Source organism: Melospiza georgiana, chromosome 2, assembly GCF_028018845.1.
Source record: "Melospiza georgiana isolate bMelGeo1 chromosome 2, bMelGeo1.pri, whole genome shotgun sequence".
NCBI lineage: Eukaryota > Metazoa > Chordata > Aves > Passeriformes > Passerellidae > Melospiza > Melospiza georgiana.
In genome coordinates this window covers 72,953,665-72,972,146 of record NC_080431.1, presented here as the reverse complement: position 1 = coordinate 72,972,146, position 18,482 = coordinate 72,953,665, and the positions used below count along the sequence as shown (strand labels likewise).

Here is an 18,482-nt window from a genome sequence, read left to right as displayed (position 1 = left end):
AGAGATCCCCGTGCAGCCTGTGGTGCAGACCATGACAAGGTAGATGTGTCCCTGCAGCCCATGGAGGATCCCATGCTGTAGCACCCTATGGGAAGCCAGCACTGGAGCAGGCACTTGGCAAGACTTGTGGCCTGATGGAGACAGGAGCCAGGTTAGAGCAGATTTGCTGGCAGGATGTTTGACCCTGTAGGTGATCCACACTGGAGCAGCCTGTTCCTGAAGGACTGCACCTCAAGGAAGGGATCCACTGGAGCAGTTTGTGATGAACTGCAGCCTGTGGGAAGGACTCACCTTGTAGAAGTTGATGGAGGACTGTCTCTTGTGGGAGAAGCCCAGGTCTGTAGTAGGGGAGGAGTGTGAGGAGCCTTTCCCCTGAGGAGAAGGAGCAGCAGAGAAAATGCGTGATGTACTGACTGCAGCCTGCCTTACTTGTTCCCCTGTGCCTCTAGGGGGGCAGGAAGAAGAGAAAATAGAAAGTAGGGAAAATGGGGAGTCAATTTGGTTTTGTAATTGATGAGTGATCTCTCCCTGTCCTCATGTTGACCTATGAGCCTATCTTTGTATCTTCTCTCCCCTGTCTGTTTGAGGAAGGGAATGATAGAAGTGCGGCTGGTGTCCAGCCAGGGTCTGCCCACCAAAATTGCTGAAGCTGGCTGATATCTCTCCATCCTGCCTTGTTTCCTTCCTGGTTTCTGACCTCACTGATTTCATTCTTCATTTCATTTCATTCACCCACACTCATTTTTAATCACTTCTGCACAAAGGAGTAATTTCAAACAGTCCTTCATGTTCCTCTTTCTGTACCTGATTTCTACATTGAAACTGATTCTCACTATTTGGAACACAGAGGATCTTCTTCTAATCTTCCTGGATCTGGCTAAAATCTCTTCAAGTTTTGTTTAGGAACTCAGGGATATACATTTTGTCCCCTGAACAGACTTAATTTTCTTGCGCCTTTAAAGAATATACACATAAAAATCCAGTTTGTTTCCCTGAAATTTCTGAATGAATTCTGAAAATAGAAGAAACATTATTAAAGGAATCATGGATAACAAATGTAAGTCATGAGGTAATTATACAGTTTGTTAACTAATTGCAAAAAATACTTAAGACCAGGTAAAATTGTAGGTTCTAATGTCTTATACTGTTTTCAAAACTGTGCTATACTTTCAATTTTTCCAGTAAAATTCAGATCATATTATCTATCAAGAGACAGTAATATGCTCAATTAACTTGCACAATGTAACTTGTAAGAAAAATGCAGCTAGAAAGATCTTATTTCAATAAAGTAGCTAGGATGAATGAGAAAAACCTGACCTAAAAAGTCATTGAAGAAACCAGTGAAGGTGAAGCATCTGATGAGACTTTTTTAATCAAAATTATTTTGGCTTCATTTCCTCAATGTGATACTGTGTTTAAAGACATCAGTAGCTTATTTTAATTTCTATTGTCCTCTGGGGAGCAACTGTTTTTGTGTTGAGGTTGATTTGCCATGCTGGCTGTATCTATGCTAATAAGGCATTTGAGAAAAACTTAAGGCACAGTGTTGATAAACAGATTTCAAAGCTGATGGCACACTGGGATTATTTAGATGCCTGATGACATCTGTATTTGCATTCACAAGTGTGGTCTGGTATTTTCTTCTTGTTTCTGTGGTTCATTCTGCAAAAGCTGGGAAAGTGTTTGCAGTTTTGGCATGAAGGCACGTGCCATATGCACCATCCCACCTTGCAATGAAGTGCCCTAACTAGCCCTTCCTAGGCAGCCTTGTGAAAAGTGAAGGCTGAATTTGCAGAGGAACAAAATCAGATAAAGCTGAACAAAGAGCTGTCCCTTGCTTTCCTACCTTTACCCTGGTGCTGTGTTTAGTGGGAGAGTGAAGATAGGAAGCCTTCACCAGACCAACAGAGGAATTACCACCAAAGGTGTCATTCATGCTTGATTAAAGCTGGTGTAAGTGGAGTAAGAGTTAGACTCTTATTTTTACCTTGTGCATACACTGGGTTAACTTTTGTATTCTTGGCTATACAATGCACCAGCTACCTCAGTGATCAGCTCTTAAAAATGGCAACGTTTCACCATGGTTCTGAAGGATTTGTTTTGCACTGCAGATGGAAAGGGGATCTTATGTAGGATTTCTTATATACATGTGCTGCTGTATGATTTGTACAATACTGCAGCCCTACAACTCCTACTTTGCTTAAGCTGTTTTTAAATGAAAATTTAATACTGTTTCTTCTGTTTTAAAGACCATTCAGTTTTAAAACAAGGACAGAAAAACAGCCTTTATCTAACTCTTCAGAAACGATCCTTTAACTTAGTGACTGAATAGCAGCTTCCCTTCAGAAACAAAAGAAGCACATTTAGTAATTTTGGCTTAAGAAAACATAGAAAGCAAAAAGTCATTAATATAGCAGTGTCATTCAGATTAAATGTACCTTCCAAATGTACACATGAAAGTCTCCAGCAAGAGGAGATCCTTTCTGTTCTCTTGTTCTGAGTGATTCCTACTAGAAAAGACGTCAAAATATCAAGTCCTCTATTAAACTTTCAGTATGTATATTGCCAATAAAAACTCCCATTGGGTACACTATGGGCTCATCCAGATTCTTTCCAATGCTTGGGTAAGCTCCTTGTTGTCTGGATTATTATCCCCAGATTTTGTAAGAAATATTTCTTTACATAATAACTGGTACATTTATAGGCAATTTGTGCTGAAAAATTACTCGTGTGAGTCTCAGAGCTAATGCAGCTCAGGCTGGATTAAAAATATCAGCATTCCTATTTCACATTTTTATTGTGAGATTTTTGTGGCTGTAACCTTGTTATTTTCAGATAATTTTGAATTTCTCTTTTCATTTGATTTTTTAATGGAATCACAGAATGGAATTGGGGTAGGAAGCCTACCCTTGCATGCAAATCCAGGGTTCTGTGGAATACATAGCTCAGGGCTCTAACTAGGCAGGTTATGAATATCTCCAAGGATAGAAAATTCACAGTCTCTCAGGGCAACTTCTTTCATTGTGTGACCATTCTCAGAGGAAAAAAAAAGAAGGTTTTTAAACTTAAATAGAATATTCTGTATTTTAATTTGTGCCCATTTGCTCTGGTGCTGTCACAGGGTACCACACAGAAGAGTTCAGCTCCATTCTCTCTACACACCCCACCAGGTATTTCTACACAATTAATAAGATCCTCTTTAGCTCAATTCTTCTTCAGGCTGAACAGTCCCAGCTCTTTTGTTCTTTCATTGTATGACAGATGCTGCAAGATCTGCATCTTCTTCCTGGCCTTTTGCCACTCCAGTGTGTCTGAGCGTACCTTGTGCTGGGAAGGCAAACACTGGACACAGAACTCCAGATGTGACTCATCCAAGCTGAGTAGAAAAGAAGGATCACCTTCCCCTTGCAGGAATTCAAACCTAGACATTTTCACCTCATAGAAAAATATAAAATCTCTCAGGTATATATCTCAAGAACTCTTAACTGACCTTACAGTTTTGTGGCCCAGTTTGTGATTCCTGAACTGCTTTACCAGAGTATTTCTTATGGACAGCTGTGAGGCATTCTGCAATGTCATTATCTGCTTTCTGATCTGTGCCCGCCTCTTACTGGCAAGCAAAAAAGTTTGCCAATATAGCCAAAAGGAGGGGGCCCTCTTTCTTTCCAGGGAAAGATTCAAATTACATAACAATTGAGACCACAAGAACTAAAGTTACACTGCCTTCTTCTGTATTCCTCCATGTTGAATTAAAATTGCATTCATTTTAAATAGAATTTAAATCAACAGATAATGTAACAGAACAACAACAGCAAGGCAAATACTCCTGCTCCTCTTGACAGCATTTGTTTCTCTCAATTTGACTGTTGTTTCTCCTTCTGCTTTTCCTTTATTTTTTTTACTCTAATTTTTTTTCTCTCTATTTTACTTCCAACTGACTGTTTTAAATCAACGCTCTGCTCTTCATACTGAACAAGTTTGAATGTCTGTTTGGCAGAGTAGAAATGCATCAAGGGAATCTATTCACATCTCAATTTTCCTCAGAATAAGTTATTAAAAATGTCTCAGAAGTCTATGGTGCATTTGCAGAAAAGATGGTGATTGTCCACAGATGCAGGCAAGCTCAACTGGACCGAGAATTTCAATTTTTGAGAGTGCATATGGATGGGATTGCTGCCCACACATAGACTTTCCTCACCTCTGAAGATGTATAATCCTCTTCAGCTGCCCCTACCCAGGAGGACTTCTAAGTCTTCACTACAATAGATTTTGATGAAAAGTCAAAGACATTTAGACTGATAATTCTAATATTTGTTCCACCCCAACATACAGCAGCCTAGTTGGAGAATGGGTTGTGAATGACCTGGTGTAATTAAGCAGATTTTAACCCCAGCACTTCTTCAGGTTTAATGCTAGGCCCCAGGATGATATGATAACTTCAAAGAGAGAGAGGAAGACACAGGGAATGTTTCAGTCTTTTGAGTGCTGCTTTTTTAATATCACCCTGTCTAGCAGAGCTGGCTTTTGAAAATTATTCCTGAAATTGTTCACTTATGGCTTCCTTGAGTAGGGTAGGGAACAGATGTGCGGAGAAGGCAATTTATTAAAAAAGAAATAAATAAGTAAAAAACAACTCAATAAATACGCCACTTTCCTGCCATTCAGCAGCTGGTGACCCTCCAGAGGATGGGTGCAAGTAGCTCTCCATGTCCCCTGGGTGTGCCAGTGGCACCAGGAATCTGTACAGGGAGTATGGTGGCCAAGCCCAAGAGATGACAGAGCAGGGCTGGGTGATGAAAAGCACTGATCACCTGGGCTCCTGCCAGCCTAGTGCAATGCTGCTATTTGCATGCAGACACAAAAGCCCAACACTGCACATTGCTTCCACTCATTGTCTTTTCATGTCTCTTAAACACACAAGAAATTAACTGGCATAGTGATGTAGTTATCATAAAATATAACAGTGCATAAATCTGGAATTATGGTTTTTACACATACATGTCTACAGTAACGTTCTTACTTTCTGCACATAAAAATTATTCACACTAAACCCTGTTTTTTAAAAATCAAGTATTTCAAGTTAAACAGTATTTCAGTTAAACAATCACCAGTCTAGAACCATATGAAACAATTTCTATTTTTAGACCCTGTCATGATAGCAATATGCAATTATTATGTATCGAATTATTATGGATTAAATACTTGAGGTTTTTGCAGTGGCTTAACATGCTGTATATTCTAACACTTGTTGGATTTTTCCAGAACTTTATTTATTTATCTTTAGATAAAAGTGGGAAAAAATCTGCATGAACACTGAGTCAAGATAAACCAGTAGCTATTTTTATATTTCAGGATCTCTGCCACTGAGGATCAGTTTGAGAATAAAGTAGTTTAAGTTACAAGATTTGGGAAGAAGAGCTTGCTCTGAATTATACAAAAAGGAAAATCTTTGACAGAACTAGCAATATTGGAATCAGAAATTAATTATTTGCTACTGCTTCAAGGGGGAGTGGTAAGATAGGCTTGTCTCTCTGTAGCGAATTGTCTCAAATGGCAGGACATCTATTATTTTCCATCTTTACAGCAAACCTCCAAGCATCTGAATAACAAAAAATTGTGGTTGCTGGGAGATTTTATAATAAATTACTGGATATAAAAGGTGACAAGAGTTATTCTTAGTAAATTATTGTGCAACAGAGAATAATTAAGATCATTATTTATTTTGCCTTTGGTAATGGCTTGAAAGTTGATGAGGAACAAAATAAGATAAAATGTTTATTAATTATCTTAATCAGGAAATATTAGTGATATAAGGTGGAGTTTCCAAGCATCTTGGCTAGAAGGCCTGTTTTTTAGGGATTTACTGTTTTGGTGGGGCCTGAGGACATGGTCCTTTGTTGAAGTTTAGCTACGTGGGCTTAGGGCCAGCTTTTGGAAGGGCTGTCAGTCCTTGCATTGATGAGCAGTGAGGAACCTCAGTGGACAATGTCCCACTTCTAGTAGCACTTTTAAACTCAAACTTTCCTGTCAGTCTGTTTGAGGCATTTTTCAGGTGGCTCCTTTACTGTGACTCTGATCAGACCTGTCAACTTGGCATCCTGATTTGATCACACATCTCCCTCACCACAGCCACTTTATCCCCATCTCATACAATTCTTCTGTCACTGGTTTGGCTGTATTACTGTAGCCCCAGCTTCTGAGCCTCCCCTCCCCTTCTATTTGATAGTTCTGGATGGTCTGGCTTTAATCACTCCAGATGAAGATGCACCATTAATCATAAATTTTAAAAGACAGGATAGTGAGACCTCATATAAAACAGAGAGTGCAGATGCTTCTGTGAGTGGCAGGAATTTTGATGCAAATTGCCTTTTGTTTCAGAGGAAATCATGGCAGAGTGTTTGTTAGAGAGAAAATCCTCCTTAATTCAGATCTTGGCTTAGGTAACACTTCCATGAGCTATCAAATCTCCTAAGCTTCAGGACTGTTGGTAGGTGACCAGCTGGCAAAGGGATTCTCTTGCACAGATCCTCACAGTGACATCTCCAGCTGGACTGGAGATGCATGCATTTAATATCTTAATTTTGCATAACCACATATCAAATACTCTCCCAACATGAAGATTAACACCATCCCAGACAGAGCCAGCACACCATTTGTACAAGGACAGTTAATACTGGCTGTTTAGAGATGTCTGATGCATGCTGACCATGACCTCTCCAGAAGCAAGGGCCACATAAGGATGGGGCTGGAGGGAAGAGATCAGCTGTCCACCTTCCTTCAGGTGTGCAGTGTGGGCTGCACACAGCAGGAGCTGCCCAGGGAATCTCTAGAAGTGTCTGAAATTGCCACCTGTAGCAGCACTCAGTTGTGATGGTCCAGGCAGTCAGCAAGCTGGTTCTTTGTCTCAAACCGTTCCATGGGCTCATCCCTTTAGATGATCAGCTTCTGGATAGCCCAGGGAATTTATGACCTTAGTGCATGGCTGTGCAGGGATGATACCCAACTACATCACAATTCAAAAAATAACTTTAGTTTCCTACTTATCACTCATTTATAACTTGACTGTCACAGCTTGTGCCATAGCTTGTGCACTCATCTTTGAAGAGACATGGGACTACTGCAGTGGGGTCACCAGCTGATTCCTAGAAACTGACTCTGGGACTGAAAATGCAATTTGTGAACAGTTTGTAGATGTTTTATATTATGAATATATTAGGCATTGTTGAGGGCTGGTGAAACTGTGCTCCACATGAGCTTGGGATTGGTTCTAAATCCTTTCTGTCTTGCAGTTTTTTGTATCTATCAGTACAGCAATGCAGGACCCCGAGGTGACTGCACGGTGTTTTACACCTGATCTTCCTTTCTTTTGCTCTGCATTCACAGCATGCGAAACAAAACAGTTTTTGCATGTGAGGCACATTATTCCTTGTTTGCTTCCTTCATGTATATCCCTGTCTGGCAAGGGCAGAGGCTCAATACAGCATCTCACAAGTATTTATTTAGATGTCAGGAGTGGCTGATTGGCAGAGCAAGTAGACCATGCTGATGTCTGTGTGTCTTTGTGTGTCTGTGTGGAACATAAGAAAAAGAGAGATGCAACTGCCATTGAGAGATATTATAGATTCACTTTAGCACCATGCAAACATGATTGAATTGGCCCAGCTACTCAGCATATGGTTAAAAATCTGTGTGGCTGGATATATCCCCACAAATAATCTGAATACACTGTCATGGTCTACAGAGCTGGAACAAGCAATGCAGATTCAAAGTGAGTGAGATGTGGGAAGGGGTTTGACTCCTTGTGCCAAAACGTGTTTCAATACCAGTAAGAGACACATAAACACATACACGTTTTTCCTGAAAGGATCTTGAACATTATAAAAAAAAGAACAATTTCTTGTCCAGAAGAAACGTTAAGTTCCTGAATGCTGAGTGAATGGTTTCTTTTCCAGGGGTTGTTTTAAAGAATTGAGGAAATATTTTGCAAAGTGTCTTGGTAAATGTAGGCCAGAGTTATTAACAAAAATAAAGAATTGAAAATAGGGGTTCGCTGCATGGAAAGAGAAAAGATGTTTTTTAGCAATACATTTGATTCTACAGCTGTGACTGGCAAGATGTTTTTTTTTATATAAAGGAAAATATCCAGTTACATATAATGTGTTGACCCTGGTTGGATGCCAGGCAATCCCCAAAGCCTCTCTATCACTCCTCTCCACATCTGGATAGGGGAGAGAAAATTTAATGAAAGGTTCATGAGTTAAGGACAGAGAGAGATCACTCACCACGTACTGTTGTGGGCAAAACAGACTTGAATCAGAGCTATTACTTGAATTTATTATTAACAAAATCAGAGTAGGATCATGGGAAGTAAGACCTTATAAGATGTTATTAAAGCATTCCCCTCACCCCTCCCTCCTTTCCAGCTCTAGCTCTTCCCCTTCAGCAGCACAGGGAGATGGGGAAAGGGGGTTATGGTCATTATTTCCCTGCTGAGGGAGAGGAGTCCTTCCCCTGCTCCAGCACAGGATCCCTCCCACAGCCAACTCTTCCATGGGGTGCACTCCTTGAAGGACATGCTGATGTAGTGTGGGTCTCCCACAGGGAACAAATCCTACCAGGAAACCTGCTCCAGAATGGGCTCCATGGGTGTGCAGGTCCCTGCCAGGAGCCTGCTCCACCACAGGTCTTTCACTGGTTCACAGCCTGCTCTCCAGTATCCACCTGCTCCAGCATGGGTCTCCTCCCTGGGCTGCAGGTGGATCTCTGCATCCCCATGGACTCCATGGGCTCCAGGGTACAGCTGTTTCTCCATGGTCTGCACCATGGCCTGCAGGGGAATCCCAGCTCTGGCACCTGGAGCACCTCCTGCCCTCCTTCTGCACTGACCTCGGGGGCTGCTGGGCTGCTCCGCTCACATATTCTCACCCTGCTCTTCTCTGGCCCCAGTTACATCTGCACAACAACTTTTTTTTATTATTTAAAGGTGTTATCATAGATATGTTACCATCTTTTCTAATGGGTCCAGCCCCAGCCTACCTCCATCTTGGAGCCTCCTGGGATTGTTGCTGCCAGACATGGAGGAAGCTTCCAGCAACTTCTCGCAGAAGCTGTCCCTGCAGCTGCCCTGCTACCAAACCTGAGCATGCAAAACCCAATACCATTTCTCTTAGAAACTGACCCTTTGTTCTGAGAAAAAGGTTTTGAGAACTGCTTTTTTTCCCCTTCTTAAGAGTTTTCCTATTTATCTAAGATTTTTACTTTCCCAAAAGCCTTTGAGAAATAAACAAAAAACTTTCATTATATTGAAACATTTTTATGGCTCTATCATTTATCACAAATGATATTTGATAAAAAGAGAATGTGGAAGACAATTTCCAAAACTTTTTCAACAATAACTGTAAATTCATATTTAAGCAAAAAAAAAAAAAAAAAGGGAAGAAAAGGAAGAGTAATATGTCTCTCAAGCCTGTGAATTCTTAATGAAGGTGATGTTTTATATTTTGGCTGGCTCTGCAGACTGTGGGCAGGATGAAATAGAGTTTGGCTCTGATATGGAAAGTGACCCTGTAGATAGCCTAACATTTGTGGTCTTTCTCTTCCATATCTCTAAATATCTATAAGAGACTTGGTAAAAGAGAAAAATATTCTTCCTCATGGATATGTCTTCTATTTCTTAATGTCTTGCCTTTTTACCAAACTCTCACTTAGAATAGGATTTTTTGAGTTAAATATTTTTTGTTGCAGTCTTACTTCCACATCCAATTTGTGTCAACAAACTGAAACCTGCTTGGCCAAACATGGTATGGTGTATAGTTACTATCAAGGAAATACTAAATAATTTTTTTCTTTGTTTTAAAACTCCAGAATTTACCCAAATCAATCCTTAGTAATTTCTCTGTTGAGTACATACAAGTTTTACAAGCTCTAATAAAATCTTATTACTGCATGGAGTTTAGACTTTGGGCATTTTTTTTAAAATATATATCATGGTGAGATTTATTCCATCAGAAGCATCTCCTACAAAACACAGAATTCTTGCATATGGTAAATTATGCAATTATGCTGAGAGAAGGAAGAACACTCTCTATTTAACACCGTTGGGCATCTGTTAATAAATAAATGGAAAAAGCTGGTCATGATTCAGTGCGTAGGCTGCTTAATTTCTTTGTAAGGATTTATTAAAACCATAAGGCAAATAATGATTTTAGGTGACATTTTAGCAGTTTTCAGCTGTGAAAGAGAAAACTACAAAGGTTATGTTTTGAGAAAATAATTCTCTAATTCTCATTGAAATGTATACGCTTACCATTTGCTGTAGTCAGATAGAGCATGATAACATTTCATGGATGCTGTGGTTGTCATTGAGTGGTGCAACACTGCTTAAAGACAAGACAGTGCCACCATCTATGTGTCAGCTTCCCAGATAAACCTGTGGTAAGTTTGTTGTATTGAGAAGAAAATTTAGCTTAAGTGCTCTTTGTTTGAAAGACATAAGCATGATGCCATGGCAAAATATAGACCTTTAGAGTTCGCTGTAGGGAATCAGAAGTTTATCTGCATTATTTTATTCTCGAGGAAAATACCTACAAAAATATTCCCCAAAACACAATAGGGCTTCCAATCCATGTTTTGTGCAAGAGGAATCTTTCTCTCAAATGAGATACTAAGCTGAGAGGGTTTCTACTGACCTTAGTATTCTGTCCTAATCTTTCCTGTTTTTCACATATTGGAAAATTCCTGTTAAATTTGCTAGGACTATTTCTCACTTAAGGGTTTATAAGGCTTGTATCAAGACATCTTGGGAGGATAAAGATGATCACTAAGGAATAGAAAATTTATTCATTTAATATGATATAAAATGTAATGATTTAAAAATCTTCCTTTTGACAATTTTTGACTCAAATATCAGAGATACTCAAACTGCCTGTGACATAAACTAGGATATTTTTATTTTTAAACAGCTGAAGCTGAAAAACAAAAATTTAATATAACCTAAAATTTATTATTTGAACACATTAATACTGACAGTGTTACATACCTCCTTCTCAGGAGAATATTAACTAACTTAGTAACATTTGCAAAATTACTTGAAGTGGAAAAGTGGTATGCAAGTGCTAGCTGCTTGTATTACTAGATTACTTTAGATCAAGAATCTTCTTTTTGGGAGAGGGGAACATGAATTGGAGAAAAGTGGTCATGTTTCTGTGCTCAAAGTAAGGGAAATAATGTATTTCTGGTTTATTGACTCTATCTCTTATTTTGTTTTCCATGATGATCCTACAGATGATGTTTTCAATGTCTATCTGGTTTCACATCACTGTCATTTAAATAACTTGCTACTGCTCTTGTGTCATTGTTGTGCTGTGTCTTAATGCTTAATGTACAGGCTCTCAGTGCCAGCCACTGCAGGCAAAGGTACCTTCCTGTGGCCCTAAGAATTTACATAGGAATAATTGAATAGCCCTAAAATGACAGAAATCAGAAAGATGCAGATGTACTTGGTTTATTAAAGTAACTACTCATTTAATCTAATTTTGGTGCTTTGCTGTGTGGAGGGCTGCACATGACATAATTACCTTGATTCCTTTTTAGATCAGTGGGAGAAAGAAATACCCCTTGGCAAGCAACAAAACTGGCCTCTTTTCAAAAGCTGATTTAAAAAGGAAGGAGACCCTTTAAAAGTTTTCTGTCCATTGCCTCTGAAGGGAGTCCAGCTCTATAGCCATTCACTGTCTAAATATCTGGCAAAGTACAGGACAGTTTGGAGGAAGAGTGAAAGAAGACTAATGCAGCAGTCTTGAGGATGTTTAGATGTTCTGCAATGAACCCTCATTTGCACTACTGTACACTGAATCAGACAGGCTGATTGTACACAAGAACCATAAAACTGAACAGCGACTGCCCAGCACAGATGTAGGGCTCTGATTGTATGATGTACAAAGATGGATTAATTACTAGAGTTAGCTTTGCTAGAAACAATTCACCAAAGCAATACAGGCAGCACATTAAATTTATTCTATAAGAACTAGTAAGTGGCCCTGAAAACTGTTAGGACTCAACTAAAATTGTATATAGGTTTTTTTTTTCTCTTGGTTTGTTTCCTCTCAGGTTTTCTTAAAGATTTTCTAGGAAAGAGGAGGTATCCCAAAGTATAAGCCTAGGTCATTAATTGCTGTAAGTTCATTAGATAGATATCTTACCAGAACTTGTTTTGATATTCTTACCTCCTTTCATATTCCAGTTCCAGTTCTAATTTCAGATTGTGCTGGCCATACTCCACCATATAAGAGGAGAAATTTGCTTCCAAGGCAAATCCAGCTGCTGCTGTGATCTACTTCACAATCATTAGCTTGTTTTTTTGTGAGTCAATATTTCCTGTTTTGTTGGCCCTTGGAATGAAAATTAACAGTGAGGCATGACAGATGAGTGATGCCACCAATGGCCAGAAGGTTGAGAAGGAGAATGACAATGTTCTTGTTGCTGACAGTCTTTTGGTATTTTCTTGTTTACTAGAAGTGCTTGGGCTGCTGTTTCAGGATCTAAGGTTTCCCAATACAAATCTCAAGAGTTTTCAAAAAGAGTTTCATTCGAGTTAAATACCTTTGATTCTCCTGCATATTCCTCTGTTTTGCCAGAAGAGGCTTGAACAGCTGCAAGGGCTGTGCTGTCTGTTGTCTGAGCAGTCACATCAGTATGTACCCTGGCTGACAGCACTAAACCACAGGAAGAAATATCTGGAGAAAATAAGAGGTATTTTTTTTTTATCAGACTTTGATCACAGATGATGTTAAAGCATCCAAACTCTGCTGGATGTCACAGCATTTGCTGTGATGATGGTATGTGCCATGACAATGGTTCAAGGAAGGTCTGTGCATTGCCTCCTCTCTTGAATCAAGAGCAAACCTTGTGGTTTGGTGGCAGATTGTTAATGTAGTCTGACTCCTTCTCAGTTGCTCTTGATCTTCTGACTTTTTTGATTGTTGGCATCAGCTTCAGAATACATTGAAGCAGATGACAGGAAGGGCTTGACAAGCAGCTAGAATTTCAAAATTCTTTGTATCTATCCATAGAGCATATAATCATGGGCTGATTTGGGTTGGAAGAAACATTAAAGAACATGGAGTTCCAACCTTCTGCCATGGGCAGAGACACCTCCCACTAGACAGGTTGCTTAAAGCACCATCAAACCTGGCCTTGAACATTTCCAGGGATGAGGCAGTCAAAACTTCTCTGGATAACCTGTGCCAGTGCTTCACCACCCACACAGTAAAGAATTTCTATCTAGACTAAACATGCCATCTTTCATATTAAAGCCAATACCCCATATCTTACCACTACACGCCCTTGTAAAATCAGTCTTTCATACTTGAAAGGTCAATAAATTTATTCTGAGCTTGCAAAGGTAGAATTACTTTATTATTCAGAGTGTTCTTGTCATGTAGGACAGTAAGTCTGAAAATCTGTTTTAGAACATTTAACGTTATCATTTCCAAAGAAGGGACAATTTTTTCATGTCACTGCTTTACTTTTTTTTTTTTTTTCAGACTTGCAGTTCTGAGAGGCCTAAGAATCCTCAGCAAGTCCAAGAAGTTGCTTACTGAAACTTTTCTTCTGTACCCAGTACTACAAGGTTTGCATCCTAAGTATAATTTCATTGCAGCAAACAGACAGTCAGCCATAAAAATAATAATTTAAAGGAAGTACACTGAGTAAAAGGACCTGAGCTCTTTTATTAGAATTCTCCCAAAGAAATAGGATCAGGCTGTCATGGATGTTATCCTGTGGAGCATAACAACCAAGATAAATCTAATACATGCCAATTTCTAGAGCTGTTCAAAACAAGATTTCTGTGGTAATCTTGAAACAACTGTGGCTCGTTGTGTGTATTTTCCCATCCAATTCCTCGCTTTCATAGAACACACCAAAATTCGAGCTATGTCTTTGGGTCTTGTACCTTATTCAAATCAATGTGGCCCAAATGTTACCTAATTAATGGGAATGTGTAGACATAGATCTCCCTTGTCGCTACAGTTTGTAGTGTACACCTGTAAACCAGGTAGAGGACTGTTATCCTGCTAGCTATCACACATAAAATGAGTGCCTACACGGGTGGACTGAGAAGTTCACAAGCCTCCATTTTTCTAGTTCTTTTTCTGGTCATCTTCCTGGATATTTATCTGCTTTTGAGATCACAAAGTTGCTCTGCACTTCAGAAACCAATGTTTCTGCATGCAATGCCTGGTACACAATGTTCCTGTCCAGTGCAGGGTGTGCAGCCAAGGAACAACACAGGACAGTAAGCCTTAGTCTTGCCTGTCCCTTTTTCTCCCATTTGCACCGCCTGATAAGGGATAAGATGAATTGCATAAACTGCTTAGGAAACCAGCTTTGCTGCTAATCCTTGGTAAGGGATGTTGCCAGATGGGTTGTCAGAAGACAGGGGACTTGCTGGTGGCAAGGAAAAGGGACACAGCTGTGGCATCTGCTGCTGAGGGGGCATTTGTTTCACCCTTTATGGATTTCATGGAGGGACAATCAAAAATCTCCCCATGCAGGGCAGAGCAATCACAGTGCAGAACCATGCCTTCATCATGGATAGCTCCATTCCTGAGTTTCCCTGGGAATACTTTTTGCTGAGTCTTGGGCGCTTCAGTGCAATGACTAATGCACATGTACAGCAAGAGTGGGAATATTGTCCCAGTGTGACTGAGGTAACAGCAGAGGGCACTCAGTGATTCTTTATGTTTAATCTTTCAGTACACCCCACTCACCCAGACACTGCTGGGTAATTGGAGTACACGTGCTCCTGGGGCACAGGATTTATACAGGCATAATTCCTAGTTTATTCCTGCACATATTGAGGTACAGTTTTTCAGTGGGGGGTTCAGATCTTATCAAGCAATTTTCATTGTCAGTAGAGGGGTAGTTATGTGAATGAGTCCCACAGCATCTGAAAAATGCTGTAGTTTCTGCCTCTAACCACTTCACAGTTTCCTGTTTATTTGTTCCTGTGTTGTATCCACGTCTGCTGAAATGCAAATCTGGCCATTCAGTTATTTGTGTTTAGCTGCAGGATCCCCAGGTTAGTTCCCTGCTTGAAGCTTTACGTTAATCCACTTTCTGGTTGGAAAAGATGTGAAATTTACTCAAGAATGAAATTGTATTCCACATCGTTACACTGCTCTCATTAAATCTATTATTTCCACTTCATCGCCCAAGAAAATACCCAATGCGAGAATCCTCCTAGAGTTCACTTCCCTAATTCACAGGACAATTACAAAATTGTTTTTGCCACAGTGGGAAATGTTGACTGCTGGGTCACTTAAATTCTTGCAGTGCCAGCTAATAAGAAAGAGCACTATATCTCCTTGCAGAACTAGAATGAAGCAAAGTAGCCAGAGGATATGAAAGATCTTTTGAATTTGACTTCTTTCCCTTCATTTTGTTTTGTAATTTTTCTCTTATTCTGTAAGAAAAAAAGTTTTCTGGGAAAAGTAAGTGAGATTTACATGTGGGTTGTTGGGTGGGCTTTTTCCCAAGACTGCTGTCTCGGTGTTAAATAAAAGAAATTTGTTTTTAAATCAAGCATTCCATTTATGTAAGTGATTGCATTGTAATACAGGTAAAAAAAAAAGATTTCTCCAAAACTGTTTTATTCCAGTGTTCTCCTAATAGAAAAGTAAACCTCATATAAACACCTTTAAGAGCGTATTGACATATAAACGTTTTAAAAATGGACCTCTCTCCACAATCTTTTATTCTGTGATATTTATGAAAGCATGCACAGAAATATTTGTTGCCTCTTACAAAGATTTGAGTATTTTTGTAAATGGCTGAATAGCCTCTCCACAGAGAGATGAGAAAGCAGCTGTGTGGACTAAAGGCTATTCTGTGTTATTCTGAGCAGGGACATGATCAGCAAAAGCACTCTTAAAATCTCGATGAAATAAATAATAGAAATATTTTTATTGATTTATGTGAAGAGTCAAGGCAGCTTTGAAGATTTTGGGAACCGTATGTTAAATTGTTCAAGGCTGTGCTGGAAAAGCAGAATCTTCCTCTAAGTTATATTAAGTTGAATACAGAATCACCATGAGAAAGCGATTTGATTTCTTTTTGAAATGGACTTTAATTGATGGCACAGAATTGGTTTTAATGATGGCACAGTATTCTTGTCTCTAGTTTCTGTAAAAAACCCCAACATAAGGTTTTCAAATATTTCCATGACAGGAGAGGGGTAAACTGTTCAGCTGAGTCTTTAGCTATTGTCATGTAGATTATTTAAAAAGACCATTTTTTCATACAGAAAAAAAAAAGTGGGTTAGTAGTAGGAAAATATGGAAGGCTACAGTATTTCATTAGGCATCCATGTGAAAGCTACTTGTCTAAATGTTGCTTGTAGAGAAAAGCACAGTATGAAGCCAAATTTGAGCCCAGTTTTCCTGAACTCTGCCCAATGTCTGTGAAAGCAGCTTTCAGCAACTGTTCAGATGGTGCCTCTGTTCCATGGATCTGCAACACAAGAACAGAAGATTCCCTCTCTGATACTCACTTAACAGAATTAGATGGTAATTTTCTTTACAATTTTCTTATAACTATATAAGCTACTGAAGCAAATTTAAGTCAAAGCTAAAAGAAAAACTGTGCCTTAAAAATACTCCCCCTGCCTGAAAGACACAGTATTTCAACTCTATTTTCTGTTCATGTTAATAAGGAGAAAAACAGGACCAGTTTTTATACCATATAACCATATTTACACACCCATATTTATTTATGTGTATGTAGATAATCATGGTCTGCCTGTAATGTCTTCCATTCCTTCATGGTTTATAACCCATTAAAGCTGCCTCTAAAAGTGCTACAGATTTTGCATATGCAAACAAAATGCACACGCTGTATCTAATTTTCATGTGATTTTAACAATCCTAACAGATGTTCAGGCAAGGTAAAAGTTGCACACCTGTTTGAGTTTGTAAATCTCTTCTTGCTTATTGTATTTGCATAATTATTTTGTGTATAAGAAGCCTTGTATACATGCTTAAATGAAGGTTCTGATGGTGTAGTTGCATGTTCACATTAGCAACAAATGAAGTGACTAAACTTGAGCAGTTGCAAGACTGAGTGTAGTAAAGCCTTTAAAAGAAGTTGAAGAAAAAGTAATAATCACAAAGCTGCCCAGCATTTCTTTATCAAGAGTTATATATCTAGTAGGAAAAAAAATGTGTGAATTTCACCTGTTACTGAATGAATATAAAAAAGAATTATATTTTTGAAACAATGACATGAAAGGTCATGTGCTTTCCTTATTTTTCTATCTATCTATCTATCTATCTATCTATCTATCTATCTATCTATCTATCTATCTATCTATCTATCTATCATCTATCTATCTCACTAATCCCAGATGGCAGTTTTCAATTTATCCAATTAAATATTATATAGCAGTGAAAGGTGAATAAACAAATATTAAGGAACAAACCAAATCAAACAAAGCAATACAGCAAAACATAAAAATCCCCAAACCAACTATGGCTAAAGACAGCTCAGGTATACTCACTGAAAATTTTCAAAAGACAGAAAACACATCAGAGAACACTTGCTAGAGGTTTAGAGAGAGGACTCTACCAATTGTCTTTAAACTGCTTATGAATTTTGACTGGTTAGTGAGAACTAGTGTTATATTATCGAAGAACAAATTTTGGTAACAATAACCAATCAGTCCTGAATCATAAAAATTATCCAGAATGGTTCTTGTGTAAAGTAGACTTGGATTCCTTACTCAGTAGAAGATGTCTTCTCTCAAGGCTTGGGTCTCCTTCTACCTTTCTTGCTAGAGAAAGTACAAATAGATTAAATTCTCTCTAGATTGCATTTACTGGGCAGTGTTGATGCAGTGAATTGGTGAAGGGACAGAGAAATACCTGAGCTTTTCAGAACATCACTCAATGTTGAACATCCTTAAAGTTTCTTAGCATATCTCAGTTTTAACTTCTCAAGATTTTAAGAAATTCTGGAGAGCTTAAAAGCCTCTTGAGAGGCTACTTTTTAATTTTTATGTAAAAACCATACGATAATGTTCTTACTCTGCTCTGCTTTAGCCCTTCATTTGAGGGCAAACTGCTACCTAATCGAAACCTATTGTCTGGACTGGATTAGAAGCTCTCTCTGAGGAAGGCTGTATTTTAAAAACACAGCTCGATGATAAACTTTTACTTTGTTAAAAAAGTTATTGATGGAAAAATAATACACTCCATTTTTGCTGAAAGAGTGAACGTTTCAAGACTGTCTTCCACAGCATAACCCTCACCTCCCCTAAATCTTCAGTGGTTTTGTACAGACACTGAGTAGGTTATGACAGTTTGGTGGAGTTAAGCAAATAATCCTTTGTTTTACCAAAATCTGTCACTGTGTCCTCACCAATATCTAAACCAGAAACTTAGAGAAGAATGCTACTCAGAGGCACAAAACTCACCCTTCTTTCA

General features: G+C 38.8%; 1 long non-coding RNA gene across 3 annotated transcripts in view; it reads left to right on the top strand.

Annotated features, from left to right (window-relative positions):
• LOC131096996 (uncharacterized) overlaps positions 1–15,549 on the top strand; it is a 121,352-nt gene extending 105,803 nt beyond the window's left edge. For all 3 annotated transcript variants that reach the window (XR_009116016.1, XR_009116014.1, XR_009116015.1), the window contains one exon: positions 13,545–15,549. This is a non-coding gene — a long non-coding RNA (uncharacterized LOC131096996). The remainder of the gene's footprint in view (positions 1–13,544) is intronic.
• Positions 15,550–18,482: the final 2,933 nt, after the last annotated feature.